Consider the following 19,686-nt stretch of genomic DNA (forward strand, 5'->3'; position numbering starts at 1 on the left):
GAAAGAGGAGCCATGGGATACCTGCTGAGAACAACTGCTAACAGGGAGTGGTACCAGCTCAAGAGAAAGAAGTTGTGAGATCTGAAGAGCACCTTGACATCGGACATGGAGATGCAGAGTTTGAAGTTTGCCCAGCAGGTTTTCTGTCTTGCTTTGGTTCAGTATTTCCTCTCTATGGAAATATATTTTGGAAATATAGTGTATGTTGTATTTTATAGGAGATCACAGTTAAGTGATTGGATGAATCTCAGAAGAGACTTTCACTTTTACACTTTTAATATTGTTGAGACTGTGATAGACACGGGAGACTTTTGAAGTTGGACTAAACGTACTTTGCATTATGCTATGGCTAGGTATGGCCTCTATGCTGGTTTAAATATGTTTGGCCCAGGGAGTGGCACTATTAGGAGGTGTGGCCTTGTTGGAGGAAGTGTGTCACTGTGGGGATGGGACTTGAGACCCTTCTCTTAGCCACCTGGAAGCCAGTCTCTCCTGGCTGCAATTGTTTCAAGATGAAGAACTCTCAGCTACTTCTACAGCCCCATGTCTGCCTGGATGCTGCCTGCTTCCTGCATGATGTTAATGGACTGAACTTCTGAACCTGTAATCCAGCCCCAATTAAATGTTGTCTTTTATAAGAGTTGCCTTGTGGGAAAAAAATGGCCACATTGGTGGAGGTAGTCCCAGAGGCTTTATATGATGGCAGGTCCCACATACAGGAGAAACATCTAAGGTTCCAAAGCTGGAGGCTTTGGCAACAGCAGGCCCCAATGACATGAGGAAGTCCTTGGTTCCAAAAGTGTTTATTGTTGTGGCAGATGGTGGATGGATCTGGATGTACCCCCATGAAACTCAGGCTAGTCTTGAGTTAAATAGGGAGGGAGAAAGAGGGAGGGTCTGGGAGGAATGCTTAATTTTCTCCACCCTCTGGCCTTCATTAGTATGTAAATCCCTAGGGCCTGAGACCTATGGTCACGCCCTCTACCTGTGCACTTTGCGAGGTGCTGTAATGCCCTACATGACTGATCAATGTAGGTCTATGGAGACGAGACTTTGTGTCAGGACTCTGGGTTCTTGGGATTGCAGGAACGCCTGCTGTTTCTCATTTAGAGTGTCAGGGTTCCAGGCCCATGCCCAGCCATGAACCAGGATACCCATATGCCTTGCCTTGGTCATGGTGTCTGTTTACAGCAATGAAACCTAACTAAGACAGCCCCATAGGCTCACGTGTATGTACAAGCCTATGGGGGCCAGGGAGTAGAATGTGATGGTGTGAATATGCTTGGATTGTGGGAACTGGCACTATTAGGAGGAGTGGTTTTGTTCGAATAGGTGTGGCCTTGTTGGAAGAAGTGTGTCACTGTGTAGGCAGACAGAGGGCTCCAATGGTCAAGCCCTATCTAGTATTGAAGAGAGCCTTCTCCTGGCTGCCTGCAGAAGAGGGTATTCTCCTGGCTGCAATTAGATCAAGATGTAGAACTCTCAGCTCTTCCAGCACTATGTCTGCCTGGATGCTGTCATGATTCCTGCCATGATAATAATGGACTGAACTTTTGAATCTGTAAACCAGCCCCAATTAAATGTTGTCCTTAATAAGAGTTGCCTGGGTCATGGTATCTCTTCACAGCAATGGAAACCCTAAGACAAAGGCATATGTAAAAATATCAGGAACGTCAGGGGTCTGGAAATTGTCATGGATACTCTTGGGTATTACCTTGACTGTATCTGATATCAACTACAGCTCAGACTGCTGGGCACTCTTGTGAGGGAAGTCTCCAGATTATTTGAAGCAGGAAAACTCTCCCTATACCTGGGCCATACTTCCTGCTGACAGACAGAGGAAAGAAGGAAACTGTGCTTATTTTTCCTGCCTGCCCTCACTCTCCTTCCATCTAATCTGTTGATATGACTAGTAGTAAATCTAACTTCTTCTGGATTGCAACAGAGATGGAAATACCAGTAAGTTTCCAGGCAACCTCCCGGACTGCAGCACTGCATGAAACAGAGGAAATTTAACAACATCATGGCTCCACAACTACCAAATTCTCAGCCTTTCCATTATGGGACAATCATCTTTGTACTGCCTGGCCATAGCCTGTTATCTAGTCTAATAAATCCCATAGAGAGTTGAATCATAGATAGATAGATAGATAGATAGATAGATAGATAGATAGATAGACAGATAGATAGATAGATGTAGATGACACATACACACATACAAACATACATGAATAGATACTTAGATGACACATACATACATATATACATTCATATAAATAAATACATGATGAATAGATACATAGACATATACATATAAACATATATGCAAAAATGAGAGAGAGACAGAAGGACAGACAGACTGACTGACTGACTGACTGACTGATTATTTCTGTCAGTATTGTTTCTTTAGAGAATCCTACTAATGCAGGGATTAGTGTGATTCTTGGGAGATTTAAGGAGAAACATAAGGAAACCTGAGATCAATGTTCAGAAACATGCAGCTCAGGGGCCATGGGCTGAAGAAGCCTCTGACTAGACAGAAGATACAAAAACAGTATGGTAAAAAGAGCACGAGAAAAACTCATGAAGGTGTGTGACAGTGGCCTGTAGAATACAGAAACCTAGATAATATTATGTGAAGTAAAGACACGCGACACCAAAGATCACACACTATCTGATTCTGTTTACCTGAACCATACATACTAGGCAAGTCTGTAGACATAGAATTCAGACGTCATACAGAGTCCATTAACACAAGTCACAGAGCATGGAGAGCTTTTAAGAGAGGACTTGGACTGTTGGGAGGAAGAGGGAAGTGACTCAGCATGAGATGTGGACTCCAGAAGTCTCTGTTCACACATCAGGAAAGACAGTTGATTGATTTCTCCAGTGCTATTCACAGAGAAGAACAAGCCTTGGAGCTTTGGAGAACCACAGTAGGAGGGAGGATGTGAGCAGCAATCTATGGCCTAGTTTCCAACAGTTAGCAGGACATAGTTGAAAGAACATGACAACCACACTCCTGCTCCATCTCTACCCATTCCTAGTTCCTCATTTTTATTTAAACAAGAAGGGAGAAAGGTTGCTTTACAGACAATTACACCAGACTTCTCCCAGGGACCTAGCAACAGCTTGCATCATCATCTGCCACCATTGCTTGGCAGATGCAAGCCAGATTCAGTAGCAGCAGGATATAAAAAAAAACTGCTCTCTACCCCACATCACTTCTCCCCCTTCCTCTACTCTATCCTTCATCTCTTGCCGATTTGCGTGTGCTCTCTCTCTCTCTCTCTCTCTCTCTCTCTCTCTCTCTCCCTCCCTCCCTCCCTCCCTCCCTCCCTCTCTCTCTCTCTCTCTCTCTCTCTCTCTCCTCCACACTGTGTTCCTTGGCCAGCTTATCTTTCTGTCCTTATTTCTGTCCTCTTACCCCCTTCTCTAAGTTCTCACTCCCCTTTCTTCCCCAAATAAACCTCCATTATACCAGATCTGTCAGAGAATGTGATTTACCGGGGGAATCCTTGGCCTGGACCCACCAGGTATCTATTCCCTTACCCTCAGGTGCCGCTGTGTTAAATTTCTTAGCATTGCCTTTAAACACTTTCTAAAGTCCTTCTGGCCAGGATGCTCCTTTAGTTCAAGACTCCCCTCATGGGGCTGTAGCCAGCTTAAATGGGATTGTTCAGGCAAGGCAGATGGAATAGACTCAGTAAACAGGAACCTATTGCTGTTTCTGTCTCAGAGGGTGGGCCTGCCCTCTAGTGTCTGGGAAAGGAATCACAGGTCTTTCTCACCTGTGGAAAAGGACATAAAAGCTTCACTTTTCTTCAGTGACCCATTGGCATCCAGGAAGTGCTCAGGATTGAAGGTATCTGAGCGTTCAAAGTACCGTGGGTCCTGGAGAGCTGAACTCAGGATGGGGTACACCTCAGTGTTCTAGGAGAAGTTATGAAATAAAGATATTAATATACCCCAACTCCCATATGAAAACAGTCAGTCTCTAAGTAAAACAGAATTCAGGGAATACATAGACAAGATGAGGTTGGTGATTAGGAGAACAGAGCATTCTCATGGAGAAGTGATGAGTAATTGCAGCAGGTCTCACCTTCGGGAGGAGGTACCTTCAGAACATGGTGTCATTGGTGACTCTGTGTAGCACTCCAATACATATAAGATCAGAAAATCTTGACTCTCGTGGATGACTGCATCAGTGTATGGCATTTTGGAGCGGTCATCAAGGCTTGGTAGCCGGTATGACCCGATCACCTGATCAATCTCCTTTTGGACTTTCTCTGGACAAGAAAGGGGGAAATTGGACGTGTTTTACCAGTTTTGTAGCAAAGATATAGTATGCTAACAGCCAGTGACATAGGAAAACAGTGAAGTAAGGAGACTCTCTTGAGAAACTGAGATCTTTAAGGGTAAAAACAGCTGTCCAATTCTTAAGTCCCTGTCTCTCTGTGCCCATGTTTAAAACTATTTTAAATCTTCTTCCATAACTTTCATCTTCATTTCAACAGGGTTTAACTAATGAAAGAAAAATAGACAGCAAAGGACTACTGCACAGGGAGACTTGAGAGCAACTGTGATGAGGCAAGATTGCAAGGGAGAGAAGAAGAAGAAGAAATTCTCACCTTGGCAATGAATTAACAAAACACACACACACACACACACACACACACACATACACACACCACAACTTAACATGGAACTTTATAATTTGTAACTTGGTCCTCAAAAATGTAACAGAGAAGTAAGTAGATTAGTAAATTAAGCCGTTAACAGATGGATGTAGAAATGAATATGTAAGAAAATCAATAGATAAAGGAATGAATGGACAGGTTCATGAGTTAATGAAATGAACACACTAAGCACTAGATTATATATTCAACTTGTAGGTCAACAGATGATTCAATTGGTGGATGAATGGGAAAATGGATAGACAAACAAATTAGGAATCCATAGGCCACTTTATGAAAGGATTAGGAAAGGAAGCCTGTGGATAGAAGAAGAGAGGAGTATATGAATGAATTGATGACCAATTGTTAATTCCACTCTGCTGATCAAAGGAACAACACTTACATTGATTCATTCAAACAAGTAATAAAATGTCTACTTTGGTTGTTAAAGAATAAATAAATACACAATAATCAGTTGAATTATAAGTGCTTGAATTGGAAAATTAAAGGTATGTGCATGCATGCATGTGTGCATGGGAGTGCATGGGAGTGCATGCATGCATCTGTGTTTGTGAGCATGAGAGTATTTGTGAATAAGTGTTCAGTATGAAGATAGAAGGATATGAGTAAATAGGTCTTTGGAGAGATTGATGTTTAGTTGTGTGAGAATTACTGAAGGGAGAGACTGATGACATGTTTATAGATGGGTGGACAATATGTGGGTGAATGAACAAAATAAGTAGATGCATGAAGAGGTGTATAGAAAGGTGTATAGAAAGAAGAATAATAGATGAATGTACAGAATGAAAAAAGGCAGAAAGGAAGAGATGGAGTGATGGAAGGAAAGATGAATTGGTGGATGGATGGATGGATGGATGGATGATGGTTGGATAGATGATGGAAGAATGGGCATAAGAATAGACAAATGAATGAGAGACTGGATGAGTGGACAGATGGTTGAATAAAACTTTTAGTTATTGGAGATGATAACAGAAAACTGGTCAGCTGACTGTTCATTCACTCACCACCAACAGCACTGCCTTAGTATAGAAGTAGACCAAACCCTTCAGAGTTTCAGATGTAAGTGGTCCATGTCTCATTCATCCACACAAATCCCTGCAGGCAAAAGGGAGCTAGAAAATTCCCCAATGGTCCACATGGGGCATACCTGTGACATGAGGGTACTTGAGCATGATCAGGAAGCCATAGCGGAGGGTGGCGCTGGTAGTCTCAGTTCCAACAAAGAAGAGATTGAGTACAGATATCATGAGGTTTGGTTGGTGGAACTGCGTGTGACTGTTTGACTTCTCCTGGTTCCAGATGGGAAAAAGAAGAGATGGTCAAGGTTGACTTGCAGGGAGTGGCACACATTTATGGGCACTGTTCTTCTGTGAGCCTCACACTATTTGTACCACTTGGCATTTCTCAGCACTTAACACTGTCCCTTGGATTCTTCTGTCTTGTCCTTCACTCTCTACTTTTTGGTGGTTTATTGTATTTTGTCTCCCAGTCTCATTCTTCTGTGATATTTATGCTCTGTGCCCTTTGCCCTGTGATTCTTTCCCAGCCATGCCCCTTCACTCCTCCCCATGTCATTTCCCCTTCCTTTCTCTGTTCTTTATTTCCAGACATTCTGCATCTCCTCTACTATGTTTCTTCCTCTCCTCATCATCTGCTGTACCCTCCAATATTTTTTTCTGAACACATACCCATACTTCACTCTTACCATCCCCTCTCTCATCCATGCACAACTAACCTTCTCCATGTGCAGAAGGAAGGTATCAATGAAGTCTCGTGGATTGCTGGGGTCCAAGGTGGCCCTGTGCTTCTCCACACTACGGCCAATGAAATCAAGGATTTCCTGCTGGTTTTTGTAGATTTGCCTGTAGGTACTAGGAAAGTACTTCAGGAATCCAGAGAATAGCTGAAATATCTGCAAGAAAGAAGGGCCAAGGAGGTCACCTGGAGCTATCAGGTCCCAAGAAGTGGGTAGTGCTTTATCTTTGTCAATGATTTAATGCTTTGGGGGACACCATGACCAAGGCAACTCTTACAAAAGAGAGATTTATTTGTGGGTTTGCTTATGGTTTCAAGTTATTTCATTAACATCATGGTAGGAAGCACCCAAGCAGACTGGCACACACAGAGTTAAAGGTTTACATCCTGACACACAGGCAGGCAGGAAGAATAAGGAAGAAAACTGGGCCTTACATGGGCATTTCAATCTTAAAAGAACACCCCAGCAACAAACTTCCTCCAACAAGAACACACCTGTCTGTTCCTCAGGGTGAGATCTCCCCTCCCGTTTCCTTTATTTTGGGATTCCCATTTTTTTTTTTTTTACTACAGTGACTTAAAAGATTGAAAAGATACACACCCAAGATATATTTATAAATCCCTACCCTTCTGAACTTTAATTCTATTCCTAGTCTAGCTGTCCCCAAAACTAAAAAACTGTTTACAGATTGCTCAAGGTACCATCCATTTCTAGGATATTCCTTGGAATCTACTTCCTGCTCAAGCCCTACAGAAAGCTATGAAGCTATACTTCCATAGCCTCAGATATTCCAGCAGAACCTTTATAGAGAATAAACAGCTTGTTCGTCTTAATCTTGACCAACATTCTTTCTTCTTTGGTTCCCTAACAATGATGAACTAGTTTCAGCAGGAAAACCCCAAGAGAATGGCACCCACTTACATAACATGCATCTTAGTGTTTGAGAAGCAAGTCAATTAAAGAAATGTTCAATGTCATTAGTCTCAGAGAAATGCAAATCAAAACAACTCTGAGATTTTATCTCACACCTGTCAGAATAGCTAACATAAATAACTCAAGTAATAGCACATGCTGATGAGGATGTAGATTCAATCTTATTTCATTGCTGGTGGGAATGCAAACTTACATAACCACATTAGAAATAATTTGGTGATTTTTCACAACACTGGAAACAGTTCTATCTCAAGACCCAGCTATACCAGTCCTGGGCATATACCAAAAACATGTATCAATATCCCAAAAAGACACTTGCTCAACTGTGTTCATAGGAGCTTAATTTCTAATTGCCAGAAACTGGAAACAACCTAGATGACTCTCAACTGAAGAATGGATAAAGAAAATGGAAAATATTATATAGTATAATATTATTCAAATATGAAAAACAAGACATCATGGACTTTGCAGGCAAGTGGATGGAACTTTGGAATATTATCCTGAGTGAAGTAACACCATCTTAAAAGGTCATGCATAGTATGAACTTCCATATAAGTGGGCATTAGCAATAAAATACAGGTAACACAGATGTTATAGTTCACAGACCCAAAGAAGCTAAATAAGAAGGAAGGCAAAAACAAGGAAGCTTGAATCTCACTTAAAAGAAAAAATTCAAATAGTCATAAAAGGCCGATTGAGGCAGGGAACTGAGAAGGAAGGAAGGATGGAAAAGTGAGTGAGGGATTCACGATCAGATGTGAAGAAGGGTTGAAGAGATGGCTAGATGTCCATGAAAAATAATGAAAATCTGCAACTGATGGAGGTGAAGTAGCAGGGAACCTCCAGGATGAGACCTGGGATGAGGGAGGCACCCAAGAATCACTTAACTGTTACTCACTACAATGGAGATATAGAACCTGAAGGGGCCAGGACCTGTAGCCAGACAGAAATCCCATTATAGAAATAAATGTACCAACCCACCCACAAAACTTTTAATCCAAAAGTTATCCTATCTAGAAGTAATGAAAATAATGGAGTAGTGTCCATGAAAATGGCCAACCAATAACCAGCCCAACTTGAGACACATTCAGTGGACAAGCACCAGTCCTAATAATATTAATAATATTCTGTTATGCTTACAGAAAGAATCAAGGATTTCTCTGAGAGGTTCCACCCAGCAGCTGACTCAGACAGGTAAAGAAAACTACAGCCAAACAGTCGATGAATCTTAAAGATTTTAAAGAACAGAAGGAAGGATTGCAGGGCCCGAAGGGGATAGGAATGCTACAGGAAGATCAACTGAATCAATTAACTGAGATCCTTGTGGCTCTCAGAGACTGAATAACCAACCAGAGAATATACAAAGGCTGGAACTAGGCCTCCCTGATGACATGTAGCAGATGTACAGAGTTGTCTTCATGTTGATCCTGAACAAAAGGAGGGGGAGCTACCCCATAAGCTGTGGCCTGTATGTTGGATATAGTCTTCAATATGGGCTCCCTTCTCTGGACTCAGTGGGAGAGGATACACCTAGCCTGACAGAGACTTGAAATGCCAAGGTGAGGGGAACTCCAGGGGGCCCACACACTCAGACATGAAGGGGATATAGGGATGAAAAAAACAATTGTGGAAGGTCATGACCAGGAGGGGGGACAGTAAATGGGATATAAAGTGAACAGGTAAAGAAATAAAATTAAAAATAAAAGCAAAGAAGGAAAGAGGAAGAAAGAAAGGAAGGAAGGAAAGAAAGAAGGAAGGAAAGAAGGAAGGAAGAAAGGAAGGAAGGAAAGAAGGGAGGGAGGGAGGGAGGAAGGAAGGAAGGAAGGAAGGAAGGAAGGAAGGAAGGAAGGAAGGAAGGAAGTGGTGAGAATGAAGGGCTCTGGCAGGCCTGAGGATGGCGTACATAGCAGACATGGTATCAGTAAGTTTTGTCTTTGAACTTTCTCCCCTTGCTAAACCATTAGATTGTATTTCTAAAGCCAGTTCACGAGATCCATTCCCTTCTTTGGCCACTGACTCATTCCTGAGACAAAACATCAAGAACTAACTATCAAAATTTATTATTTGGATAGTGTGCAGTCAGGATTTCAAAACTCACCTTAGACAGACTCCCTATTTTCCGTTAAAAACGCTAACCTGCGGAAACACCTCCTTGCTGCTGTTACTGCTGCTGTTGTTTTTCAGTATTTGAAGCCTCACCTCCTACTGGTATATCCAGAGGAATAAATCTCATTTGTGCCAAGAGCTTGGAGTCTTAGTGTGTCCTGTACGAACTCCAAGGGACCATCATCTCTAACACTAGGTCCCCAAATTTGATGAAAAAATTACACAAATTTCTCTCTGCCTCTCTCTGTCTCTCTCTGACTATCTCTGTCTCTCTGTCTCTCTGTCTCTCTGTCTCTCTCTCTCTCTCTCTCTCTCTCTCTGTCTCTCTCCTCCTCCTCTCCTTTCCTCTCCCTCTAATGAATCTCTCTCTAGCTCTCTCACTCCATCTGCCTTTCTCACCTCATGCATGTACATTATAAACATGCATGCTTTTGAAGTTCTGAATCCATCTCTAAATTTTCTCTTTCATTCTCTGTATTTCTCTTATCATTTCCTCTACTCTCTCACAATCTCCATTGATGAAGTGTCTTTGTTTTAATTTCTGGGTTTTTGGTTTATGGACACAGGGTCTCATGTAACCAAGTCTTGCTGAGAATCACTCTGAATTTCACATCTCCCTGGCTCCAAGGGCTGGAATTGCCATGTTGTGTACCACCTCACCCAGGATATAAAGAGCTGGGACACATGCATGAAAACCAAGTCTTCAATTGTCTGGCTATACCCACATCACCCACTTTACCATTTGATATGTATGTGTATGGCTCTGTATTTCTACATTCAACGCTCTCCATCTTGTTCACCATCACTCATGCCCTGTATCAGGTCTCAGCCACCTTGTTTCTCAATGATGTCTATGCTTCTCCTTCATCCCTAAGACACTCCCTCTTTCACACACAAACCAGCTTTTTCTTGACTCTGCCCTGGATGTTCTGCTCTTCCCAAGCACTGACCGTGTTGGAGATTGAGCTTAAGAGTTTATTGATCTGATGTATCAGCTCCAGCAGGCACAGGAACTGGTGGTCTGTGTACTCAAAGCACTCTCCAAAGACAATGGAGCAGATGATGTTGGCTGTGATGCACTGGAAGAGGAAAGTGGGAGCCAGGGGAGCTCCTGGAGTATGAGGAGGCAGGATAAGAGACATGGGATCAAGGGCCTGAGGAACATTGGCATCAACCACATCTCTGTGAGGCTGCCTCTTTCACTACTCAAAGAAGAGAAACACCTGCTACCACATTGGCACATGTGATGGACCAGCCCCTGCACTCAGTGATGGTTGTACCATTTTATTTAATTTCCCTCAGTGCTGCAAAGAAGATATGATGCTATTCATATACGCAGGCAGGGAGCCTAAGTTCACTAATAGAATTAGAAAATCACAGCTGGGATAAGGATTCTGGGACTCAGAGGTAAAGTGTGAATATTTAGACTCCATACTGTACCTCCTCCCTGGTCACCTTCTGAGCTGAACTGATAGTTAACTCTCAGTGGCAGGAAAGGACAGAGAAAGGTTCAGTAATTGCCTGTGTGGATTCACAATCCCTGCACACTCCACTCCCATCTGCCAGTCTTCCTCCATCACTTCTCAGACTTCTAGTCTCAGGTGATCCAGAAACCATCAGGACCTCCTGCCTGCCGCCTGCCGCCTGCCGCCTGCCGCCTGCCGCCTGCCGCCTGCCGCCTGCCGCCTGCCGCCTGCCGCCTGCCGCCTGCCGCCTGCCGCCTGCCGCCTGACGCCTGACGCCTGATTACTTTGTACTCCAGATAGAGTAATGGACACTGGTTGTTGGAGGGCTGTCATTGGTCAAACAGAATTGGATCCTTTTTTGGAGAATTGCCCTGGTATGTCTTCAGTTCTTCCACCAAACATCGGGCCTCTTCCTCAATACTCCGCTTTCCCAACCCAAAGTTTCTCATGGTGGCCAGAGCGAATTGTCGAAGGGTTTTCCAGCATTCCCTATTGGCTAAGGCTATACCTAAGTAGGATGGAAAAACATAGGTGGCTAGGTTACATTCGCAGTTTAGAGAATCCTCAGGCATTCCCCAGAGCCTCACATTTTAAGCTTACTTTCCTGGGTCACATCTTTCACTCCACCCTCTCCAATATCTCACCATAGTCCTGTGAATTTGGTTGAACTGCAGCAACTGCCCCCCGGCCAGAAAAGGCCTCAGCATGGTCCACCAGAGCCTCCCTTATTGTCTGTGTCCCACACAACACAACCACAGGCCTCCATCTCATGTGAACTGTGAACACATCTCCATGTTTTTATTCAAGCTGCCAAGCATAAGGGTAACATGGTTGTGATTAGCCACCACAAAAGTTCTTGTTAAACTGTTAGAACACTTAGTAACAGATTGGTAAATAACCACCTCCTCCCCTGGCCACATTTCTCCTTCTGAGAACCCAAGAGTTGCAGGGGTATTGCATCACTGTCTGTACTGATTGATAAGATGTCCTAATCAGTGCACCAGTACTGTAGAGTAGGGGAGAAAGGGCTTATAATTCTGACACTGTGGAAGTAGAGGCCAAAGAATCAGTAATCATCCGTGGCAACACATCTAGTTAGAGGTCAACCTGGCTACCTGAGGCCCTATCTCAAAATATATAGATAGATATAGACATGCATGTGGATACACACACTGACATATATATTATATCCATGCCTATGGCCTTCCATTTGCCCAGGTGGCCCAGCTTCAACCTGATCAATGCCTCTGACAACATGTAGTCAAAACAAACCTGACCCTTTCACTGGGTTTCTTGGAAGGGGAAGTGGATGAACCCTGGGGGTGGTCCTGTCTGTCAATCATGTCTATAGTACAGACCACTCAGAAATCACCTGGCAGTGCAAATATCTCTGTACATCTTTAGGGAATTGGTCCATGAAATATCAAAACATTCCAATGCTGAAAGCCCTTGAATAAAATGATGCATGTATGCAAATAACCCACCCTCATCCTCTTGGGACCTTAAGCTCAGTTTAAATTTTCATGCAGCTAATAAAAATTAGATCCTATGGAAATTGTCAGTACCTTGTGTTGTTTAGGAAATAATTCTATGGTAAAAATCTATACACATGTTGGATTTCGATGTATTTATGGTTTTAGGTGGGTCACTCCATTGATTCTTATGCAACAATGTACTAAAAATCTACAGCTAAGATCAGTGATATGAATGAAACTTGATGACTCTATGTTAACACAGAAGCAGGTTTGTTTACATCTGTTGCATCTCTGTGATGTTCACACACAGGTATAGTTACTTCACTTGTTGGAATGCTGAGAACATAGTGACTACAAGGGAGTAAGAGAGGAACTCATCTGTCTTGATAATAAATGATCTACACCTGGATGATAAGCTTGTGTTCATTCTGAAGATTCACTGTAGATGTACTGTTTGAACTAGAATGTCAGATTCACTACAGGGAAAACATGCAAGAAGTCATACTATCATGACAGAGTATCATAGCTCCCACTTCAAGTTTATGGATAGTTAGTGTACTTGGGGACAGTTCAATTTTCTTCAGTGGTGCAGCCACTCATGGATTGCTCATGTTCCAATAAATGGTCCCCATATCCATACTGGTTGAAGCATCCAAAATTGCTACCAAGTAGTGAGGGCCTTCAGAGGAACATGTAGACACAAGAATAAGAAAAGAAGGAATTAGATTTTCCAAGAATATTTTAAAAATAACAAATTAAATAGGATGTGAACTTGACATGTTCAATATGTGCGAAGAACATTTTTTAAACACTTATAGCCTTACCTGAAGACACAACTATACCACTCCTGGGCATATACACAAAAGATGCTTCAACATATAACAAGAACACATGCTTCACTATGTTCGTAGCAGGCTTACTTAATACCCAGAACCAAGAAATAACCCAGATGTCCCTCAACAGAAGAATGGATACAGAAAATATGGTACATATATGCAATAGAACACTATGCAGCCATTAAAAACAATGACTTCAAGAAATTCACAGAGAAATGAATGGAACTAAAAATTATCATCCTTAGTGAGGTAATCCAGACACAAAGGAACTCATATGATATGTACTCACTAATAATTGAATACTAACACCAAAGCTCACAATGCATATGGTACAACCTATAAACCTTATGGAGCATAGAAAGAAGGAAGTCCAGGGGGGTGGATGAGTCATCCTGCACTAAGGGGAGAACAGGAAGATTGTGGTATATGGAAGGAGAGGGGGTCAAGGGAGGAAGGGACAAAGGAGAAGGAAGAAATGAGGGTGGTAGAATCAAAATTTGGAAGAGACTTGAAAGAGGTACAGAAAGTCAGGAATTCAAATAAAAATAGACGGTGGAGGGGATGAGAAACTAGAGATAGACACTGGAGGGTCCCAGACACCAGAGAAACATGAGGCTCCCAAGACCCAATGGGATTGATTTTAACTGTAATATACAGACAATAAGGGATAGAACCTGTGAGGACCACCTACAGTAGATAAGCATGGCCCTTGGTCAAAGGATGGAGCCACCTACCCATATCAAAGTTTTTTTTTTTTTTTATCCAGAAAAGTTTCTTTCCAAAAGAAGAACAGAAAAAAACATGGAACAGAGACTGAAAGAACTGCCAGCTCGGTAACAACCCCACCTGAAGATACATCATGTCTGCAGACAACAAACCCAACATATTGAAGTGGTCAAGAGGTGCTTGGGGATAGGAACCAACTGTGGTAGTTCATGGTGAGGACTAGACAAAAACTGACCAATGCAGGGGCCATTGATTGGCGACAACCATCAGACTGAACTCAGGGAACCTGGTCAGGGAGCTGACAGAAGGACTGGAGGACCAAAGCTGAATTGGCACCCCATTGGAAGAACAACATAGGCTGGCCTGACCACCCAGTTCTCACAGAGACTAGGCTTCCAACAAAGAAATGTAACTAAAGGGATCCTTTTCTCCAGATACATATGTCACAGAGAATGGCCTTGCCTGACAGCAATGAGAGGAGAGGCCATTGGTCCTAGGGAGGTTTCATGCACCAGAGTAGTATGAGTTTGGAACCATGAAGCAGTAGAGTGTGTGTGAGTAGGGATGCACTCTCATACAGGAAAAATGAGGGGGAAGGGCAGATGTGGTATGGGAGGTGGTGTAAGGGTAACCAGGACATGGGATAGCATGGGATGGGTGTTGGTGGAAGCTGGTAACCAGGAAGTGGGATACCATTACTAAAAGCAATCTACAGATTTAATGTAATTCCCATCAAAATTAAAACACAATTCTATTCAATTCTTGAAAGAACAATTCTCAACTTCATATGGAAACACAAAATCTCAGGATACTTAAAACAATCCTGAACAGTAAAAGAACATCTGGAGATATAGCTAGCCTTAAATTCAAGCTATACTACAGAGTAGTTGTAATATTAACTTCATGGTATTGGTATAGAAACAGACAAGTTGATCAAGGGGAGGGAGTCTAAGATCCAGAAAGACATCCACATATATAGAGACATTTGTCCTTTGACAAAAAAGACAAAATCATACAATGGAATATGAGGAATGTCTTCAATAAATGGTGCAGACCTAACTGGATATTTACATGTAGAATAATGAAAATAGACCCATAGTTGTCAACCTGCACTAAATTCAAGTCCAAATGATCAAAGTTCTCAAAACCACATACATTAAATTTAATAAAACAGAAAGGGGGCAATAGGCCTGAGCTCATCAGTGCTGGAGACAACTTCCTGTAAAAACATCAATGGCTGAAGCACTAAAGTCAACAATTAATACATGAGATCACTCAAAACTGAACAGATATTGTAAATCAAAGGACACCAACACTCAGACAAAATTACAGCCTATAGATTGGGAAAAGATATTAACAAACCCCATATCTGACAGAGGATTAATATCCAAAATATATAAAGAACCCCAGAAGTTAGACATCAACAAACAAACTAGCCTAATTGAAACAAGGGTCACAGACCAAGAATTCTCAACAGAGGAATCTTGATTCAATGAGAAGTACCTAAAGAAGTGTTCAATATCCTTAGTCATTTAGGAAACGCAAATCAAAACAAAACTGAGATTCCACCTTACAGATATCAGAATGGCTAAGATGAAAAAGCCAACACAGGGCACATTCTGGCCAGGTTGTAGAGCAAGGGGAACACTCCTCCACTTCAGGAGAGAGCACAATTTTTAACCACTCTGGAAATCAATTTGACACTTTCTCTCAAAATTGGTAGTAGTTCTACTTCAAGACACAGCTATACCACTCCTGGACATATACACATAAGATGCTCCACCACCTCAAAATGACACTTGCTCATTGATGTTCATAGCAGCCTTTTCACAATATCCAGAAACAGGAAACAACTCAAACGTCCCTCACATAAAGACTGGATAAAGAAAATGTTGTTTATTTACACAAGGGAATGCTACTCAGCCATTGAAAACAAGGACATCATGAATTTCTCAGGAAAATGGATGGAACTAGAGAATATCAGTGCAGTAACCCAGACCAAAAATGACATACATTGTACGTATGCACTTATAAGTGGATATTGTCTATAATGTACATAATAACCATGTGCTAATCAACAGACCAAAAGAAGTCAAAAATACAAGGAGGGCCCAAGGAGGATGCTCGAATTTTTCTCAAAAGATGAAACAAAAACAAGTGTCAGAGGTCGATGGAAGGAAACTTCTGAGTGGATGAGGAGACTAGAAGGAGTAGAGTGGAGAGTGAGATGTAGGTAGAGTTAAAGAGAGAGAAGGGAAAATGGCAGTAGGGAGAGCAATCTCCGGGACTTGCCAGAGACATGGTACAATGCTGTTACCAGAGGGTCTACGGGGGCAATTCTAGCTGTGATTCCTAGCAGTGGGGGAATATGAATCCAGAACTCACCACTTTGTTTAGCCATGCAGCACTCTCAGTGGAGGGATAAGGACAGCAACCCACCCACAAAATCTTTGACCAAAAATGTGTCCTGCCTACAAGATGTGCAGGCACAAGAATAGAAAAGAGATAGAAGGAATGACCAACCAATGCTTGTCCCAAACTGAGACTCATCCCATGGGCAAAAACCAATCCCTCACACTATTAATAATACTTTGTTATGTTTGCAGACAAAAATCTAGCATAACCTACCTCTGAGAGGCTCTACTCAAAGATCCTGGGAAACAAATGCAGAGACTCACAGCCAAACATAAGTTGGAGTGCAGGAGATTTATCGAAGAGTTGAGAAAAGGATTGAGGGACCCGAAGAGGACAGGTAATCCACATGAAGACCAACACATTCAACTTAACTGGAACCTTGGGAGCTCACAGTGACTGAATCACCAACCAAAGAGCAAGAATTGGCTAGACTGAGGCCCCCTGACACATAACAAACAAGCAGTTTGGTTCCCTACATGGAGAGCAGAGGATGTTAATTGATTATTAATGAACAAGTGGTAATTAAACATGAAGTTTGACTTGTAAAGGCTGGTAAATATGGCCCCAGGATTAAATGCTTGCATAGTGCATAGTGTTTATAACTGAATAGCCCTTCTAACCTACCTACCTACCTACCCATTACACCTACTGCCTGGGGTCATAGACCAAGAGAGATATTGCATGTCCCTAACAAGGTCCAACTCTTCTTCCAGTAAGTCAATCTGTTGTGGTAAAATATAGATGGCTTGAAAAAGATGTTGATTTAGTATCTCCTGTGACTTGTAGCACCCCAGCTGACTCAGAGACTAAGGCCTTGACAGTCTCCAGCATTGTGTGGTCTCTGGGTAAAAGCTACAGAAGCTGTTGTCACCCTGGCAATGCCTGCAATGATGGTCATAATGATGACAGCAGTAACACCACAATTCCTCTTTCCCAAGTGTAGAGCTTGGGTCATTAGAGTGACAGCATGTTCGTGGGTGGTATTTACCATAGGCACCAAAATGGGGTTGATTCCCTCATCAGGATGGCTATTGTTGAATACCCCATCCAGCATGCAGTCAGGAGAAGACACTTTTCATTAAAGCAGTTAAGGCTGTCTCTGATACTGGAGGTATTGATGACCAGACAGAAAAAGAGAGGTCAGACACAGAATGTGTGTGTTGTTAGCTCACATGAGGGTGGACGTGGGTCTTGTTAGGTTGTTGTGGTTCACGAATGTGTGCCACACCAGTTGGCTGGAACCATGGCTCTGGGGAGCAAAAGCACAGAAATTTGACTGAGTTCATTCCACGTGGTGCCAGGTGAAGCTGTGGGACTCCACCTGGGCATGGAGATATCTCAGTCTGATGTCTTGTGGGGGTAGGGCTGCTGAGTGGGCGTCTCCAGGCTGCCATGTCTGACTGGAAGGTCGGTGGTCTTGGTCCTTGTGCTTCCAGATGCTGCCAGGAGCTGCAGAAGAACTGAGTCGAGGGCATACAGGGTGGCCTACCGCCAAGAGGATCGAGGAGGACAGAGAAGACCCAACAGTGTCCTATGGGTAGAGACTCTTCTTTCGGCACTCGCTTGGCTGAATGAAGGCTCAGTTTGGCTAGCTTGCTTGAGTTGGTGGCCTCTCCAATATAGAGAAGTCTGCTAGTGGGAGATTAGGTGGCGGTGGCTGCTCATTAGTCAAAGGCCTTCTCCACAGTTCCCCATGGTGGGGCCCCAGAGACATGAGGACGTCCATGGTTCCAAAAGGTTTATTGTCATGGTGGAAAATGAATGTGGCTGCACCCCCACCATCTCAGGGAAGAACTGAGTTAAATAGGGAGGGAGGAGGGAGGAGGGAGGAGGATGGAGGGTAAGGGAAAGACTGCTTAAATGGCTATGCCCTCAGGCCTTCAGGTATCTCATTAATATGGAAATCTTTTGCAGCTGAGGCCTGTAGTCACCCACTTGTGGAGGAGCTGGTATGGGCTTTGCCCTATTTGCCTGAAAGGTGCTGATCAGTGGAGGTCTTTGGCTGTGTGTCTGGGAGCCTGGAGTCTGGGAGCAAGCCCGAATACCTACCGTCATCCCATTAGGGTCCAGGGTTTGAGGCCTGTGCTAAACCAGAAACCAACCTATCCTTTCATGGTCCTACAACTCCTCCTTTCTCTTTTTTTTTTTTTAAATGAGGAGCATCAGTGGTGTGACTGTGTCATTTGTACTAAAAATTTTGAATGAAGAATTCAAAAGAAAACACTATACAGGGTGTAGGGGGTAGCACAATTAAGTCCCAGGGTAAATAGAGCTGAATATTGGAGCTGGGAAGGCAAAGTATCATTGAACCAATTAACTTAAGTTTCCCTAAGTTCAGTAGCCATTTGACTTTGACAAGAGAGTTCATCTAGACCTGGAAGGTCTAGGTCTGTCTTCTGTAGGACTCAGTGCATGTCTCTGGATCTCAGTGTGTGTCTTGGGAGTCTTCAGTTAGACGAGTTGTCTAGAGGAAGGCAGCTTGGTGTCCAAGGCAGGTTCCAGGAGATGGCATTGTCTCCACTGAGTTTGTGGGAGCACCTGTAGGTTGGTGACAACAGGGGAGCAGCACCCTGGCAGGTTGATGTCTGTAAAGGGTGGGTAGCAAGCATAGACTACTTGAGAGCACATCACTGTCTGTCTTTGTGATCCTAGAAATTCAAGGGTGTTTGAGGAAATTTAGTCCTAGAAGGCACCTTTGAGTCTGTTTTGGATGGCTCAGAAAGAAAAACATCATGTTAATTATGTATCTGGGATAGGCAGCAACAGTTTGTCTGTGAAAGGACACCAGTTGTTAATTACTGGCTGAAAAATGGTGATCAGTATAGTTGATTTGACCTGTGGAAGTAGATTAGATGACTTTTGAACCTTAAATCTCCAAAAGGTTCAAAAAACTTTGGACATATATCACAAATGTTAGGGAGAAAAAGAAATATTTAAATAGAAAACAAGAAAATTTAGGGTTGAAAAGCAAAAACATTGTTTCAGGTATTCATGTTAGGGAGAAAAAGCATTAAAAACTTGAGTTAAGTGTCTCAGGTGTGCTTCTTTGTTGTCTTTGGCAGGTTTAGAAGCAGTGGGGTTGGGGCCTGCTCTGCCACATGGCAGCTGTTCTGCAATGTGGTGGCTGGATGCTGTAGAAGAGGGGTCTCTTGTATTCCCTGTTTGTTTTTCTTAGCTGGTAAATCCTAAATGTAGAGAAGGAGAGAAAAGGCCACCATTGAAGAAAAGCTCAAAGGAAGAAGCATAGAGGCTTGATAGGAGACTCAGAGCCAGAAG

The 19,686-nt window shown here is 42.9% G+C and overlaps 1 pseudogene; it reads right to left on the reverse strand.

The window, feature by feature from the left end:
- Positions 1 to 3,774: 3,774 nt before the first annotated feature.
- Positions 3,775 to 18,465, reverse strand: LOC114615514 (annotated as a pseudogene).
- Between the last annotated feature and the right edge of the window lie 1,221 nt (positions 18,466 to 19,686).

The sequence above is a fragment of the Grammomys surdaster genome, unplaced genomic scaffold (assembly GCF_004785775.1).
Source record: "Grammomys surdaster isolate TR1022 unplaced genomic scaffold, NIH_TR_1.0 126800, whole genome shotgun sequence".
Taxonomy (NCBI): domain Eukaryota; kingdom Metazoa; phylum Chordata; class Mammalia; order Rodentia; family Muridae; genus Grammomys; species Grammomys surdaster.